At 38.9% G+C, this 18,601-nt stretch overlaps 1 pseudogene; it reads left to right on the forward strand.

The window, feature by feature from the left end:
- Window positions 1-9,848: 9,848 nt before the first annotated feature.
- LOC102405442 lies at window positions 9,849-10,613 on the forward strand (annotated as a pseudogene).
- The last annotated feature ends 7,988 nt before the right edge of the window (window positions 10,614-18,601 follow it).

Below are 18,601 nucleotides of genomic sequence, written 5' to 3' on the forward strand. Positions count from 1 at the left end.
TTCTTAATAAGTGCCTTGAATGAATAGTTTTTATTTATTTATTTTTTATTCTGTAATACAGGCCATCCACTTTCAGCACCCAGTCACATTGCCAAGTAAATCTAAATGGAAGCTCTAGGTAGGTAGGCCTAGACCTCTTCTCTATTTCTTTCTTACTATGAAATTGTTTTTCCAAAGTGTAATTTCATATTGTACATTTTTAAAACTTCACATTATCTTGATTTCTAAGCATTGGGCTGTGAGCACTTCTAGATGTTCGGGTGCACCAAAACTGTTTCTAGATACAAGTTCCCCTTTTTGCCCTCCCCTGTCTGTGATCTCAGGACATATAAATACACCAGTGAAATTTTCTCATGCCTTTTGCTTGTACACTCCACCTCGACCCTTAAAGGCACTTGCCCAGCAGTATTGACTCTCTCTCAGCTCCCTATCTGCTTAGTTGAGTTCTTTCTTTTGGCACTCCTCTCGTATCCTGTGTGATGTGCCATACCTCTCTTTTCTAGAACCTGTATGTAATAAATCCTTTATTTTCATACTCTTTTCTGAGTGTAGTACTCACTACCATGTTGGAATAATCCTTAAAGATCCTATAAGGGTGACTTGCTCATTTACAATCTAAATCCCTGTCCAGTGGAAGACTGATTTTGTCTCTAGATTCATGATAATCTAACCTTTATGCTCTAGATATTTCATATTTGTTTAATTCTTAAAACAAATATTAGGTAGGCATTATCATAGTTATAAAAAGTTTAATTCTTCAGTTTTTCTTACATTGTGATATACTATAAAAATTTTTAAAAGAAAACAGGCAGCCCAATAAAATTATGCAATATAAAAATCATTTACAAAGGATATTCTTAGAGATAGAGAAGACTTAACAATATCTCAGTATTCTATAATAGGTCTGAAAAAGCTTTTAAAATGAGCAAATAGTAAATATTTTAAGCTATGTAGGCTATATGGCCTCAGTCACAACTGCTCAGTTGTCTTTGTAGCAAAACTGTAGATACATGTAAATGATGGTATGTGGTTGTGTTCCAATAAAACTTTATTTATGAAAATAGATGGTAGGTGGAATTCGATTACTTGGTCTTATTTTCCAGCTTCCTGTTTATAAATGTTTCCTAAAGGAATAAGACTATATACAGTGTGTGTTTGAAAAGGCTGGAGTGGTGGTGAAAAAAATTAAGAGAAGCATAAAAGAGATAGCATTATGAAATATATTTTTTCAAAAGTCAGATTTTATATTTGCTTATGATTTTAAAGACTACATTTTGAGAAAAAAAGTTTAATAGTTTCATCAATTACTATAATAAAACTGAAGGGGGAGGGCAGAAACATGGTGGAAGAATAGGATGGGGACACCACTTTCTCCCCAACAAATTCATCAAAAGAACATTTAAATGCTGAGTAAATTCCACAAAACAACTTCTGAATGCTGGCAGAGCACATCAGGCACCGAGAAAAGCAGCCCATTCTCTTCAAAAGGAGGTAGGAAAAATATAAAAGACAAAAAAAGAGACAAAAGTGGTAGGGACGGAACTCCATCCCGAGAAGGGAGTCTTAACAAGAGAGAAGTTTCCAAACGAGGAAACATACTCACTGCCGAGTCTGTGGTGAGCCCTGGAACGTCAGAGGGCAACATAACCGGGAGGAAAAATAAATAAATAATTAAAACCCACAGATTATGTGCCCAATGGTAACTCCCCCAGCAGAGAAGCAGCGCAGACGCCTGCACCCACCACTAGCAAGCAGGGGCTGGGCAGGGAGGCGCGGGCTGCATTGCTTAGAGAAAGGACCGGGCCTGAATGCCCCAAGGGCAATCTGAGGGAACTAACTTGGGCCAGCAAACCAGACAGTGGGATAGCTACCACGTGAAAAGCCCTAACTTAAGACACCACCAGGCCCGCTCACAGAACAAAGGACTGTACAGAGCTAGTCAGCTGCAGACCATCTCCCTCCGGTGACAGGCAGCCAGAGCCGGGGGGAAGGTGCGGGGGAGGCAATTGCAGTCCCAGAGAGACATTATCTATCAAGCAGCAAGCAGGCTTCTTTGCTAAGACTTCTTGGGGTTCTGGACAGTCAACATCCACCTGAGAAGGTGCACCAGTTGTACACCCATAAAACCGAGCAGCAGGGATGGGGGAGGCAATAACTTGCAGCGACCATGCTTGCCAAATACCTCATCACCTGAGCTGTTCGGACCTGGGAAGGGCACAAAATGCAGGCCCAACCAAGTCTGAACCTCTGAGGACTACTCGAGTACCTGAACCTAAGTGGCTTAGACCTGGGAGGTGCATGCAGCCCAGGGCCGGCCTCAGACAGTTCCTGGCGGAGTAACCTAGAGCCTGAGCACTGTGGGCAGGGAGGGCTCAGGCAGTGTGAGCAGGGGCAGGCCCAGTGTGGCTCAGACACTAGGAGCAAATGCCAGTGTTATTTGTTTGCAGGGTCCCTGCCTCCCCACAGCACAACTGAACAAGTGAGCCTAAAAAAGTGTCCACCACTGCCACCTTGTGTCAGGGCGGAAATCAGACACTGAAGACACCAGCAAACAGAAGAACCTAAACCAGAGGGAACCGTCTTGGAAGTGACAAGTGCAATAGGTCAAAACCCTGTCGTTAGTACCGATTACATAGGAAGGGGCCTATAGATCTTGAGAAATATAAGCTGGACCAAGGAACTAGCTGAAAATGAACTGATCCAGAACTGCCCACAACAACACCAGAGAAAGTCCTAGATATATTTTTACTATCATTTTTAATTTTTTTTTTAATTTTAAATCCTCTATTACTCCTTTAATTTTCATTTTTATAACCTACTATTACTTTGCAAAAAAAAAAAAAAGAGACCCTATTTTTTAAAGCAAACTTCATATATATATATATATATATATATATATATATATAATTTTTGTGACTTTGTTTTTTTTTTTTTTCCTGTTCTTTAACACTGTATTTTTGAAAATCTAACCTCTTCTCTAGATTTTTAATCTTTACTTTTTGGTATTTGTTATCAATTTTGTACATTTAAGAACCCATCTTCAGTACGAATTTTTACTTGGGAGCGAGATTACTGATTTGACTGCTCTCTCCCCCTTTGGACTCTCCTTTTTCTCCACCAGGTCGCCTCTATCTCCTCCCTCCCCCTTCTCTTCTCTACCCAAATCTGTGAATATCTTTGTGTGTTCCAGACAGTGGAGAACACTTAGGGAATTGATTAATGGCTGGATCTGTCTGTCTCCTTTTGAGTCCCCTCTTTTTATCCTCCTGGCCACCTCTGTCTCCTTCCTCACTCTTCTCTTCTAACTCCGTGAACATCTCTGAGCAGTCCAGACTGTGGAGCGCACATAAAGAAGTGATTACTGGCTAGCTTGCTCTCTCCTCTTTTGGTTCCACCTCATCTCATTCAGGTCACCTCTAACTACTTCCTACCTCTTCTCTTCTCCATGTAACTCTGTGAACCTCTCTGGGTGTCCCTCACTGTGGAGAAACTTTTCATCTTTAACCTAGATGTTTTATCAATGGTGCTGTATAGATGGAGAAGTTTTGAGGCTACTGTAAAAATAAGACTGAAAACCAGAAGCAGGAGGCTTAAGTCCAAATCCTGAGAACACCAGAGAACTCCTGACTCCAGGGAACATTTAATCGACAGGAGCTCATCAAACACCTCCATACCTACATTGAAACCAAGCACCACCCAAGGGCCAACAAGTTCCAGGGCAAGACATACCAAGCAAGTTCTCCAGCAACACAGGAACACAGCCCTGAGCTTCAATATACAGGCTGCCCAAAGTCACACCAAACACACTGACATCTCATAACTCATTACTGGACACTTCATTGCACTCCAGAGAGAAGAAATCCAGCTCCACCCACCAGAACACCGACACAAGCTTCCCTAAGCAGGAAACCTTGACAACCCACCCACACAACCCCACCCACAGTGAGGACACTCCACAATAAAGAGAACTCCACAAACTGACAGAATACAGAAAGGCTACCTCAAACACAGCAATATAAACAGGATGAAGAGACAGAGGAATACCCAGCAGGTAAAGGAACAGGATAAATGCCCACCAAGCCAAAAAAAAGAGGAAGATAGGGAATCTATGTGATAAAAAATTCCGAATAATGATAGTGAAAATGATCCAAAATCTTGAAAACAAAATTCAATCACAGATGAATAGCCTGGAGACAAGGATTGAGAAGATGCAAGAAAGGTTTAACAAGGACCTAGAAGAAATAAAAAAAGACTCAGTATATAATGAACAATGCAATAAATGAGATCAAAAACACTCTGGAGGGAACAAATAGTAGAATAACAGAGGCAGAAGATAGGTTTAGTGAAGTAGAAGATAGAATAGTAGAAATGAATGAATAAGATACAAAAAAAGAAAAACGAATTAAAAGAAATGAAGACAACCTCAGAGACCTCCAGGACCATGTTAAACGCCCCAACATTCGAATGATAGGAGTCACAGAATAAGAAGACAAAAAGAAAGACTATGAGAAAATACTTGAGGAGATAATAGTTGAAAACTTCCCTAAAATAGGGAAGGAAATAATCACCCAAGGCCAAGAAACCCAGAGAGTCCCAAACAGGATAAACCCAAGGTGAAACACCCCAAGACACATATTAATCAAATTAACAAAGACCAAACACAAAGAACAAATATTAAAAGCAGCAAGGGAAAAACAACAAATAACACACAAGTGGATTCCCATAAGGATAACAGCTTATCTTTCAATAGAAGCTCTTCAGGCCAGGAGGGAATGGCAGGACATATTTAAAGTGATCAAAGAAAATAACCTACAGCCCAGATTACTGTACCCAGCAAGGATCTCATTAAAATATGAAGGAGAAATCAAAAGCTTTACAGACAAGCAAAAGCTGAGAGAATTCAGCACCACCAAACTAGCTCTCCAAAAAGTGATAAAGGATCTTCTCTAGACAGGAAACACAACAAGGGTGTATAAACTCAAACCCAAAATAATAAAGTAAATGGCAATGGGATCATACTTATCAATAATTACCTTAAACATAAATGGGTTGAATGCCCCAACCAAAAGACAAAGACTGGCTGAATGGATACAAAAACAGGACCCCTACATATGTTGTCTACAAGAGACCCACCTCAAAACAGGGGACACATACAGACTGAAAGTGAAGAGCTGGAAAAAGACATTCCATGCAAATAGAGACCAAAAGAAAGCAGGAGTAGCAATACTCATATCAGATAAAATAGACTTTAAAACAAAGGCTGTGAAAAGAGACAAAGAAAGACACTACATAATGATCAAAGGATCAATCCAAGAAGAAGGTATAACAATTATAAATATATATGCCCCCAACATAGGAGCACCACAATATGTAAGACAAATGCTAACAAGTATGAAAGGGGAAATTAACAATAACACAATAATAGTGGGAGACTTTAATACCACACTCACATCTATGGATAGATCAACAAAACAGAAAATTAACAAGGAAACACGAACTTTAAATGATACAATAGACCAGTTAGACCTAATTGATATCTGTAGGACATTTCACCACAAAACAATGAATTTCACATTTTTCTCAAGCACACACGGAGCCTTCTCCAGGATAGATCACATCCAGGGCCATAAATCTAGCCTTGGCAAATTCAGAAAAATTGAAATAATTCCAAGCATCTTTTCTGAACACAATGCAGTAAGACTAGATCTCAATTACAAGAGAAAAACTATTAAAAATTCCAACATATGGAGGCTGAACAAACACGCTGCTGAATAACCAACAAATCACAGAAGAAATCAAAAAAGAAATAAAAATATTCATAGAAATGAATGAAAATGAAAACACAACAACCCAAAACCTGTGTGACACTGTAAAAGCAGTGCTAAAGGGAAAGTTCATAGCAATACAAGCATACCTCAAGAAACAAGAAAAAATTCAAATAAATAACCTAACTCTACACCTAAAGCCACTAGAAAAAGAAGAAATGAAGAACCCCAGGGTTAGTAGAAGGAAAGAAATCTTAAAAATTAGGGCAGAAATACATGCAAAAGATACAAATGAGACCATAGCAAAAATCAACAAAGACAAAAGCTGGTTCTTTGAAAGGATAAATAAAATTGACAGACCATTAGTCAGACTCATCAAGAAACAAAGGGAGAAAAATCAAATCAATAAAATTAGAAATGAAAATGGAGAGATCACAACAGACAACACAGAAATACAAAAGATCATAAGAGACTACTATCAGCAATTATATGCCAATAAAATGGACAACATGGAAGAAATGGACAAATGCTTAGAAAAGCACAACTTTCCAAAACTGAACCAGGAAGAAATACAAAATCTTGACAGACCCATCACAAGCACGGAAATTGAAACTGTAATCAGAAATCTTCCAGCAAACAAAAGCCCAGATCCAGACGGCTTCACAGCTGAATTCTACCAAAATTTTAGAGAAGAGCTAACATCTATCCTACTCAAACTCTTCCAGAAAATTGCAGAGTAAGGTAAACTTCCAAACTCATTCTATGAGGCCTCCATCACCCTAATACCAAAACCTGACAGTTCAGTTCAGTTCAGTTCAGTTCAATCACTAAGTCATGTCCAACTCTTTGCGACCCCATGAATCACAGCACGCCAGGCCTTCCTGTCCAACACCAACTCCGGGAGTTCACTCAAACTCACGTCCATTGAGTTGGTGATGCCATCCAGCCATCTCACCCTCTGTCGTCCCCTTCTCCTCCTGCCCCCAATCCCTCCCAGCATCAGAGTCTTTTCCAATGAGTCAACTCTTCACATGAGTTGGCCAAAATACTGGAGCTTCAGCTTTAGCATCACTCCTTCCAAAGAACACCCAGGGCTGATCTCCTTTAGAATGGACTGGTTGGATCTCCTTGCAGTCCAAAGGACTCTCAAGACAAAGATGCCACAAAAAAAGAAAACTACAGGCCAATATCACTGATGAACATAGATGCAAAAATCCTTAACAAAAGTCTAGCAATCAGAATCCAACAACACATTAAAAAGATCATACACCATAACCAAGTGGGCTTTATTCCAGGGATGCAAGGATTCTTCAATATCTGCAAATCAATCAATGTAATACACCACATTAACAAATTGAAAAAATAAAAGCCATATGATTATCTCAATAGATGCAGAGAAAGCCTTTGACAAAATTTGACATTAATTTATGATAAAAACTCTCCAGAAAGCAGGAATAGAAGGAACATACCTCAACATAATAAAAGCTATGTATGACAAACACACAGCAAACATTATCCTCAATGGTGAAAAATTGAAAGCATTTCCCCTAACGTCAGGAGCAACACAAGGGTGCCCACTTTCACCACTACTATTCAACATAGTTTTGGAAGTTTTGGCCACAGCAATCAGAGCAGAAAAAGAAATAAAAGGAATCCAAATAAGAAAAGAAGAAGTAAAACTCTCACTGTTTACAGATGACATGATCCTCTACATAGAAAATCCTAAAGAATCCACCAGAAAATTACTAGAGCTAATTACTGAATATAGTAAAGTTGCAGGATATAAAATCAACACACAGAAATCCCTTGCATTCCTATGTGTACACCCATGGTGGATGCATGTTGATGTATGGCAAAACCAATACAATATTGTAAAGTAAAAAAGAAAGAAAGAAAGAAAATAGAAAGAGAAATTAAGGAAACAATTCCATTCACCATTGCAACGAAAAGAATAAAATACTTAGGAATATATCTGCCTAAAGAAACTAAAGACCTATATATAGAAAACCATAAAACACTGGTGAAAGAAATCAAAGAGGACACTAATAGATGGAGAAATATGCCATGTTCATGGATCGGAAGAATCAATATAGTGAAAGAGTATACTACCCAAAGCAATCTATAGATTCAATGCAATCTCTACCAACTTCCTGCTGCTGCTGCTGCTGCTAAGTCACTTCAGTCGTGTTCAACTCTGTGCGACCCCATAGACGGCAGCCCACGAGGCTCCCCCGTCCCTGGGATTCTCCAGGCAAGAACACTGGAGTGGGTTGCCATTGCCTTCTCCAATCCCTGTCAAGCTACCAACGGTATTTTTCACAGAGCTAGAACAAATAATTTCACAATTTGTATGGAAATACAAAAAACCTCGAATAGCCAAAGTAATCTTGAGAGAGAAAAATGGAACTGGAAGAATAAACCTGCCTGACTTCAGGCTCTACTACAGAGTCACAGTCATCAAGACAGTATGGTACTGGCACAAAGACAGAAATATAGATCAATGGAACAAAATAGAAAGCCCAGAGATAAATCCACGCACCTATGGACACCTTTGACAAAGGAGGCAAGAATATACAATGAAGAAAAGACAATCTCTTTAACAAGTAGTGCTGGGAAAACTGGTCAACCACTTGTAAAAGAATGAAACTAGAACACTTTCTAACACCATACACAAAAATAAACTCAAAATGGATTAAAGATCTAAACTTAAGACCAGAAACTATAAAACTCCTAGAGGAGAACATAGGCAAAACACTCTCCGACATAAATCACAGCAGGATCCTCTATGACCCACCTCCCAGAATATTGGAAATAAAAGCAAAAATAAACAAACGGGACCTAATTAAAATTAAAAGCTTCTGCAAAACAAAGGAAACTATAAGCAAGGTTAAAAGACAGCCTTCAGAATGGGAGAAAATAATAGCAAATGAAGCAACTGACAAAAAACTAATCTCAAAAATATACAAGCAACTCCTGCAGCTCAATTCCGGAAAAATAAATGACCCAATCAAAAAATGGGCCAAAGAACTAAACAGACAATTCTCCAAAGAAGACATACAGATGGCTAACAAACACATGAAAAGATGCTCAACATTACTCATTATCAGAGAAATGCAAATCAAAACCACAATGAGGTACCATTTCATGCCAGTCAGAATGGCTGCTATCCAAAAGTCTACAAGCAATAAATGCTGGAGAGGGTGTGGAGAAAAGGGAACCCTCTTATACTGTTGGTGGGAATGCAAACTAGTACAGCCACTATGGAGAACAGTGTGGAGATTCCTTAAAAAACTGGAAATAGAACTGCCTTATGACCCAGCAATCCCACTGCTGGGCATACACACTGAGGAAACCAGAAGGGAAAGAGACACGTGTACCCCAATGTTCATCGCAGCACTGTTTATACTAGCCAGGACATGGAAGCAACCTAGGTGTCCATCAGCAGACGGATGGATAAGAAAGCTGTGGTACATATACACAATGGAGTATTACTCAGCCATTAAAAAGAATACATTTGAATCACTTCTAATGAGGTGGATGAAACCGGAGCCTATTATACAGTGTGAAGTAAGCCAAAACGAAAAACACCAATACAGTATACTAACACATATATATGGAATTTAGAAAGATGGTAACGATAACCCTGTATGCGAGACAACAAAAGAGACACACATGTATAGAACAGTCTTTTGGACTCTGTGGGAGAGAGAGAGAGTGGGATGATTTGGGAGAATGACCTTGAAACATGTGTAATATATAAGAAATGAATCACCAGTCCAGGTTCGATGCAGGATACAGGATGCTTGGGGCTGGTGCACTGGGATGACCCAGAGGTATGGTATGGGGAGGGAATTGGGAGGGGGGTTCAGGATGGGGAGCATGTGTATACCTGTGGCAGATTTATATTGATGTATGGCATAACCAATACAATATTGTAAAGTAAAAATAAATAAATAAAGCAAAATAAAATAAAATAAAAACACTATAAAACGGTAAAAAAAAAATAAAATTTAAAAAATTTAAAAAAAAAAGTGAAGAAAGGAGATGGGCTCCTGTCAGGAGGAGTGCACAAAATTGCCCTTTAGTCATTGCAGCATGACAGCTCCTGTTAACCAGCCTTGAGATTCTCACGAGTTCCACCTCAATACCAAGTGCCTGTATCTGGCAGAGCCGATGGGAGAGCAAAAGACAATCCTTCCCAGCTGCTGGTATAATCAACGGTTTTTGCAGGACCTTTGAGCACCCACTGAGAGAGTGAGGAGCCATATTATGGCACAGACCAGGACGCTGAAATGGATTAATAAGGAAGTTAGTGATTTGGCCCGTGACCCTCTAGCACATGCACGTCGATTTGGAGATGATACATTTCATTGGCAAGCCACAATTATGGGACCTAATGACAGCCATTTCAAGGCGGTGTATTTTTGACAAATCATTTTCCTTCAGACCACCCTTTCAAACCACCTAAGGTGCATTTACAGCAATAATCTATCATCCAAATATTAACAGTAATGGCAGCATTTGTCTAGATATTCTAAAATGACAATGGTCTCCTGCTTTAACTATTTCTAAAGTTTTTTTTTTTTTATCCATTTGTTCACTGCTATGTGATTCAAACCCAGATGACCCCTAGTGCCAGAGATTGCACAGATCTATAAAACAGAGATAAGTACAACAAAATATCTCAGGAATGGAGTCAGCAGTATGCCATGTGATGCTACCTTAAAGTCAGAATAACCTGCATTATAGCTGTACTAAACACAAATTACTGCTCCTTTTATTTATTTATTTTTTCTTATCTGGCTGCTCCCCTTTTGGACCTCATCTTTTTTTATTTTATTTTTTGTCTACCTCCTCCATTCATTCACATGCTCATCTGAGAAGACTTAAGTTCTTCCAGCTTTGGACAACAACTGCTTTTAGAAACTAAAGTAGTTACAAGAGAACAGTTGCCCAAGATTCAGAATTTTTATTTTTTTTATTTTTATGTTTTGGTGTTGATTCTCTCTTAAAAAAAAATATTTATTTTAGTTGGAGGCTAATTACTTTATAATATTGTAGTGGGTTTTGCCATACATTGATATGAATCAGCCATGGGTTTACATGGGTTCCCCATCCTGAACCTCCCTCCCACCTCCCTCCCCATCCAATCCCTCTGGGTCATCCTAGTGCACCAGCCCCAAGCATCCTGTCTCATACATGGAACCTGGACTGGCGATCCATTTCACATATGATAATATACATGTTTCAATGTTATTCTCTCAGATCATCCCACCCTCTCCTTCTCCCACAGAGTCCAAAAGACTGTTCTATTCATCTCTGTCTCTTTTGCTGTCTTGCATATAGGGTTATTGTTACCAACTTTCTAAATTCCATATATATGTGTTAATACACTGTATTGGTCTTTTTCTTTCTGGCTTACTTCACTCTGTATAATAGGCTCCAGTTTCATCCACCTCATTAGAACTGATTCAAATGAATTCTTTTTATTGGCTGAGTAATATTCCACTGTGTATATGTACCACAGCATTCTTATCCATTTGTCTGCTGATGGACACCTAGGTTGCTTCCATGTCCTGGCTAGTATAAACAGTGCTGAGACAAATATTGGGCTACACATGTCTCTTTCAATTCTGGTTTCCTCAGTGTGTATGCCCAGCAGTGGGATTGCTGGGTCATAAGGCAGTTCTATTTCCAGTTTTTTAAGGAATCTCCACACTGTTCTCCGTAGTGGCTGTACTAGTTTGCATTCCCACCAACAGTGTAAGAGGGTTCCCTTTTCTCCACACCCTCTCCAGCATTTATTGCTTGTAGACTTTTGGATAGCAGCCATTCTGACTGGCGTGAGATGGTACCCCATTGTGGTTTTGATTTGCATTTCTCTGATAATGAGTAATGTTGAGCATCTTTTCATGTATTTGTTAGCCATCTGTATGTCTTTGGAGAATTGTCTGTTTAGTTCTTTGGCCCATTTTTTGATTGGGTCATTTATTTTTCCGGAATTGAGCTGCAGGAGTTGCTTGTATATTTTTGAGATTAGTTTTTTGTCAGTTGCTTCATTTGCTATTATTTTCTCCCATTCTGAAGGCTGTCTATTCACTTTGCTTATAGTTTCCTTCGTTGTGCAAAAGATTTTAATTTTAATTAGGTCCAATTTGTTTATTTTTGCTTTTATTTCCATTACTCTGGGAGGTGGGTCATAGAGGATCCTGCTGTGATTTATGTTGGAGAGTGTTTTGCCTATGTTTTCCTCTAGGAATTGTTTTTTTTTTTTTTAATGGATCATGTGTATTATGTGGCCAGTGTCTTGGTTGTGAGACTAAAACCATTCCTAATTGCTCTAACATGCTGAAGAATCATCTGAGAGGGAGGGAGATGGATGCTGAGCTGTCACGTCATAGTAAGCAGAATTATTCTAGCAACATCCATTTAAGCCTTCCACTGTTAAAGGTTTGAGGTTACATGATACACTTTATGCTCATAACTGATGTGGCTGGAGAATTGGTATTGAATTTATAGCATCAGCAGAACAGAAAATGTGATGTATTTTATACATGTCAATAAAAGAATGACCTGTTCTTGTTCTACAGAGAATAAAAATTGGAAGTCAAACACCCTTTCTATTCCAAAAAAACATCTCAAACATTTTGTAATTTTCACTTAAATTGTTAGGAGGCTTAGAGCTCTTAGTTAATCTATCTTCCAATGCATTGTTTAACATAGCACTGAATAAATGTTGTGAGTTGTCAACGGATGAGTGATCAACTAATAGTCTGATAGTAATTGATTTATTTTTCTTCAATAAAGTTGCTTAAACCAAAAAAAATGAAGGAATATAAGGTTGGATTTTCACATGCATTGGCATACCAAATATTAATTTTATATAAGTTCAGCATATCCAGTTGGACAAATGTAAAGGAATGCATTCTCTAATAACCCCTTCATTGTATCCTCATCACAAAAGCAGATAAGACAATGAATCTAAAACAAAAGGAAATGCAGGTTATTACTGACTGCCCCTATAAAAGTGTTAAGACAATAAAAAAAAGGAGCAAAGCAATTTAAAGTCAGTTTTAAAATACCAAACAAGGTGTCTTGATAACTATTAAAGAAAATAATATTCAGTGACACTTGTTAAAGATGGTAAGACAGACTTTATTCAGGACAGTTTAGATAGGTATAATAACAACTACAATGGGTTTTTACAATGGGGGACAGAGATTGGTTTCAACTCCAACCACAGGATAGAAAAGTGGGTATTTATCATCAAGAAGTAGTCCATGGAAGAGAAAAATACTGTGAGGAAAAATCAGGTGTTCTGGTGAACTTTCTGAGTTGTCCATACAGCAGTAGGCTCAAAGGCTGTCTATTAAAAAAATGATGTGGCAATTATTTAACTTTATAAGAAGTAATCAGTTTCAGCTTGCAAGACTTTATGCAAAGGACAGTTTCAGTCCTGAATGATTTTAAGTCAGAAGAGGGGAAAAAGTGGAAACTTTAATTTGGAGAGTTGTAGCAGGATACAGGAGAAAAGAAGGATTGGGTAAGGAGTGACAAAATGTGCAAGATGAAATCCACATGGGTACACCATAGTTTTTAATTTTAAAAAAGTTCCTTCTGCAATCACCTCCATTATTATCAAAGATAATCAAAGTATTCATAAGACTAATTTGTTTACAAAATAAGTTAGTTTCATTAAACTTGGTTTTACTCTTTACATAACTGAGGCACAGCAATTGCCCACATGGGCCCTTTTTAAGTTTGCTTTGCTGGAACTTTACATACGGAATCTCAGATTGGGCTTTTAAAAGCCTCTTGAGACTAGGAAAATAAGGCAAAAACTCATCACCAGATTTTGCCTGAAATACCTATAGATTTAAGTGTATTTCTCTTTCTTCAGGTCTTTGAAATATCCTGAGCTTCCTAAAACTGCCAGGAAGTTACATTCCTTACTCACTTGTAGGGCAAGAAAGCCTATAGTCCAGGTATAGACAGTTTTTCTAAGGGGTGACTTCATAAGCGTGCCTGTGTGCTCAGTCACTCATGTCCAACCTTTTGTGACCCAATGGACTGTAGCCTTCTAGGCTCTTCTTTCCATGGGATTTTTACAGGCAAGAGTATTGTAGCTGGTTGCTCTTTCTTACCCCAGCAGATCTTCCTGACCCAGAGATTGAACCCAGTTCTCCTCTGTCTCATGCACTGGCAGGTGGATTCTTAACCACTGAACCACCTGGGAAGCCTGGCTTTATAAGCACTGGTGCCTTAAAGTCAATGGTCATCTGATTTATTGTACATCATTCTAAAATATAACATTCCATTCAGAGCATTGCTAATAATTAAATGTTTGCAATTGTGTTCTGTTACAAGGAGAACAGACTCTAACTGAATTGATGCAAATAACTATATTTCCATTAAAATAAGAATATTCTCTAAGAGTTTCCAAATTCTTGAGGTATCAGTTAAGAGGAAATGATAAAAGGTTGAATTTTGTTTACAAAGATATAATTTACCAAATTACTCTAAGTTATAGATAGCTTGGACTTCCCTGGTAACTTAGCTGGTAAAGAATCCACCTGCAATTCAGTAGACCCCAGTTTGATTCCCGGGTCGAGAAGATCCCCTGGAGAAGGTATAGGCTACCCACTCCGGTATACTTGGGCTTCCCTGGTGGCTCAGATGATAAAGAATCCGCCTGCAATTCAGTAGACCCCAGTTTTATTCCTGGGTCGAGAAGATCCCCTGGAGAAGGTATAGACTACCCATTCCAGTATGCTTGGGCTTCCCTGTTGGCTCAGATGATAAAGAATCCGCCTGCAGTGCAGGAGACCTGGGTTGGATCCCTGGGTCGTGAAGACTTCCTAGAGGAGGGCATGGCAACCCACTCCAGTATTCTTGCCTGGAGAATCTCCATGGACAGATGAGCCTGATGAGCTACAGTTCATGGGGTCACCAAGAGTTGGACACGACTGAGTAACTAAGGACACCACAGCAGATAGATAGCTTAAGAGGAAAACATGTTTCCTTAAATCTGGAAAATAAAATATTTAATTCTTTAACCAGCAATATATCAAACAAGAAGTTATAGTCTAAAAATTCCAAAAATACATACCAGTTCATTTAGTCAAATATAACTAATTCTTATTTTTCTTGATTTCAGGCTGGAAAATATATGAATTCATGAGTTTCTTCATTAGTTCTGGAAATTCTTACACAGTTCAGTGGTATGGTCCTCAAGTTATTGAAGGCACACCATTATGGAGCATTCTTATTTGCAGCTAATTATAAATACTTTCAGAGAATAATTGCAATATAGCAGTAACTGAAAATGATGAAAGATAAAAAAATGACCATGGCTAAAGATCTGCTGTAAGTTCATTTGTGGAGGAATTTTAGTTATTTCTGTGGCATACACCATGTTAACATACTAACTGAACAACAAGAATATCAACATGTTTCTATGAACTTCATGTTAATTCTGAAATATCTACATTAAAAATATATATCTGTACACATATAATGAAAGACAGTTCATCATTACTTCCTTTTTGACAATGCTTGCCACGTAATTTGACATATCAGATAAACCTAAATATACCTCTGTTTTACAAGGTGAGAGAAAAATACTTCAAGACTTTCCAGGGGGCTTCTGGGAAACCTCGAAGTTAGTTTGCCTATGAAAAGACTCAATTCAGAATTTTATTTTGAGAAGTTTCAAAATTGTCAAAAAGATGGAACAGTTGACTAAATAGGATCACAGGTAGATGGCTATCAATTTAATAAAAGTTACAACAAAATTTCAAACATTAATATAGAAAGTTGTTGTTATTCAGTCACTCAGTCGTGTCTGACTCTTTGTGATCCCATGGACTGCAGCACTCCAGGCTTCTCTGTTCTTCATTGTCTCCCAGAGCTTGGTCGAAACTCATGTCCACTGAGTCGGGGATGCCATCCAACCATCTCATCCTCTGTCATCCCCTTCTCCTCCTGCCTTCAATCTTGCCCAGCATCAGGGTCTTTCTAATGAGTTGGCTCTTTCCATCAGGTGGAGCTTCAACTTATCCGTCCTTCCAATGAATATTCAGGGTTTATTTACTTTAGGATTGACTGGTTTGATCTTGCAGTCCAAGGGACACTCAACAGTCATCTGTAACACCAGTTAAAAAGCATTAGTTCTTCAGCACTCAGTCTTCTTTATGGTCCAACTCTTACATCATACATGACTACTGGAAAAACCATACCTTGACTATATGGATCTTTGTCAGCAAAGTAATGTCTCTGCTTTTTAAAACACTGTCTAAGACCCTTTTCTTCCAAGGAGCAAAGGTCTTTAATTTCATGGCTGCAGTCACCATCTGCAATGATTCTGGAGCCCAAGAAAATAAAGTCTGTCACTGTTTCCATTGTTTTCCCCATCTATTTGCCATGAAATGATGAGACTGGTTGCCATGATCTTAGTTTTTTGAATGTTGAGTTTTAAACAGCTTTTTCAATCTCCTCTTTCATTTATCAAGAGACTCTTTAGCTCCTCTTTACTTTCTCTCATAAGGGTGGTGTTATCTGCATATCTGAGGTTGTTGATATTTCTCCCAGCAATCTTGATTCCAGTTTGTGCTTCATTCAGCCTGGCATTTTGCATGCTGTACTCTGCATATAAGTCAAATAGCAGGGTGGCAATATACATCCTTGATGTACTCCTTTCCCAACTTTGCAACAGTCTGTTGTCCAGTTCTAACTGCTGCTTCTTGACCCATATACAGGTTTCTGAGGAGGCAGGTTAGGTGGCCTGGTACTTCCATCTCTTTCTGAATTTTCCAGTTTGTTGTGATCCACACAGTCAAAGGCTTTAGCATAGTCAATGAAGCAGAGATAGATGTTTCTCTGGAACTCTCTTGCTTTTCCTATGATCCAGCAGATGTTGGCAATTTGATCTCTGGTTCCTCTGCCTTGTCTAAATCCAGCTTGAACATCTGGGAGTTCTCAGTTCATGTATTTTTGAAGCCTAGCTTGGAGAATTTTGAGCATTACTTTGGTAGCATGTGAAATGAGTACAACTGTGTGGTAGTTTGAACATTCTTTGGTATTGCCCTTCTTTGAGATTAGAATGAAAACTGACCTTTTCCAGTCCTGTGGGCACTGCTGAGTTTTCCAAATTTGCTGATATATTGAGTGCAGCACTTTAAGAGCATCACCTTTTAGTATTTTAAATAGCTCAGCTGGAATTCCATAACCTCAGCTAGCTTTGCTCCTAGTGATGCTTCCTAAGACCCACTTGACTTCACACTCCAGGATGTCTGGCTATAGGTGAGTGATTACACTATCATGGTTATTTGGGTCATGAAGATCTTTTTGGTATAGTTCTGTGTATTCTTGTCACCTTGTCTTAATATCATCTGCTTCTCTTAGAAGGTTATGTGCTTATAAGGCAAACAAAAAATCCTTAGCTCTTTAAATATTAAAAACACCCAATTTTCTTAAGTAATTAAAGACCTTATAAAGATTACATCAAGCACAGAAAACCATTCTAAATCATATAAACTTGATTTCTCAGGCAGGTAGCTTAAAAGATAAAGAAATGGTTATGAAGTATCAAATGCCAGGCCCTTGCATGTGGTACCTGTGAGTAAGTGAAACCAGACTAATCATATAGGAAAATCACCTCAGCAGGTGATTAGAAAGGCATGGTAACATGCTGGAAGGAGAATTAGGCACCAAATGGCCCAATCTGAAAGAAATAAAGATTCCAGTACATCAACTTGAGAATGAAGAGCGAAGGAAAAGTGACATCTGAGTGTGAGTTTCTTTGAGTTTCTAGGTTGTTGACTGTTGCTTTCACCACTAGTCTTGGGGTTTTGTCTTCTGTGCTATGTGGCCTGTGAAGTCTTGCTGCCACAGTAAGCAATCAGGCCTAAATCCCCGAGATGGGAGAACCAAGTCCAGGACTTTGGACCACCAGACAACTCCCAACCCCACAGAATATTAATCAGAAAATGCTCTCCCAAAGGCCTCCATCTCAACACTAAGACCAAGCTCCATCCAAAGGCTAGCAAGCTCCAGTGCCTGATGTATCATGCCAATCTTTCAGCAAAACAGGAATACAAAACTGCAGATTAGCAGACAGGTTGCCTAAAGCCATATAAAGCCCAAATACATCCCCAAACACACTACTGGACACAGCTGTACTTCAGAGAGACAAGATCCAGCTCTATCCATGAGAACAGTGGCACAAGTCCCCCAAACCAAGAAATGTTCACAATGCACTAGTCCAGCAGACCCATGGAAGGCAGACTACAATTAAGAGGAACTGTGGCCCTCCACCTTACAGAAAGGAGACCTAAAACACTAAATTAAACAAAATGAAAAGACAATAAGCATGTAGCAGATGAAAGAATATGGTAAAAACCCACAACATGAAACAAATGAAGAGGAAATAGGCAGTCCACCTGAAAAAGAATTCGGAGTAATCATAGTAAAGACTATTCAAAATCTTGAAAATAAAATGGAAGCACATATAAAGAGACTGGAGACACAGATCAAGAAGATACATGAGGGAGAACAAGATGGCAGAAGAGTAGGTGGACATGGAGTACATCTCTCTCCATGGATACATCAGGAATACACCTTCGAACACAGAAGTGCATACAGAACATCAGCTGAGAGAAGACAGGAGTACCTGACCAGTGGAAAAGAATATATGGAACCACAAAAACTTGGTAGGTTGAAGGAACTAGGGGGAGAAACACGAGTGTTAGTAAGACTGTACTTGCCCTTGGTGGGTGGGGGAACTGAAGCAGGAGTCCGATCCCCATAGTGGGGCAATTGTCTGAGTCAGAGGAGAA

Source organism: Bubalus bubalis, chromosome X (genome assembly GCF_019923935.1).
Source record: "Bubalus bubalis isolate 160015118507 breed Murrah chromosome X, NDDB_SH_1, whole genome shotgun sequence".
Taxonomy (NCBI): Eukaryota; Metazoa; Chordata; class Mammalia; order Artiodactyla; family Bovidae; genus Bubalus; species Bubalus bubalis.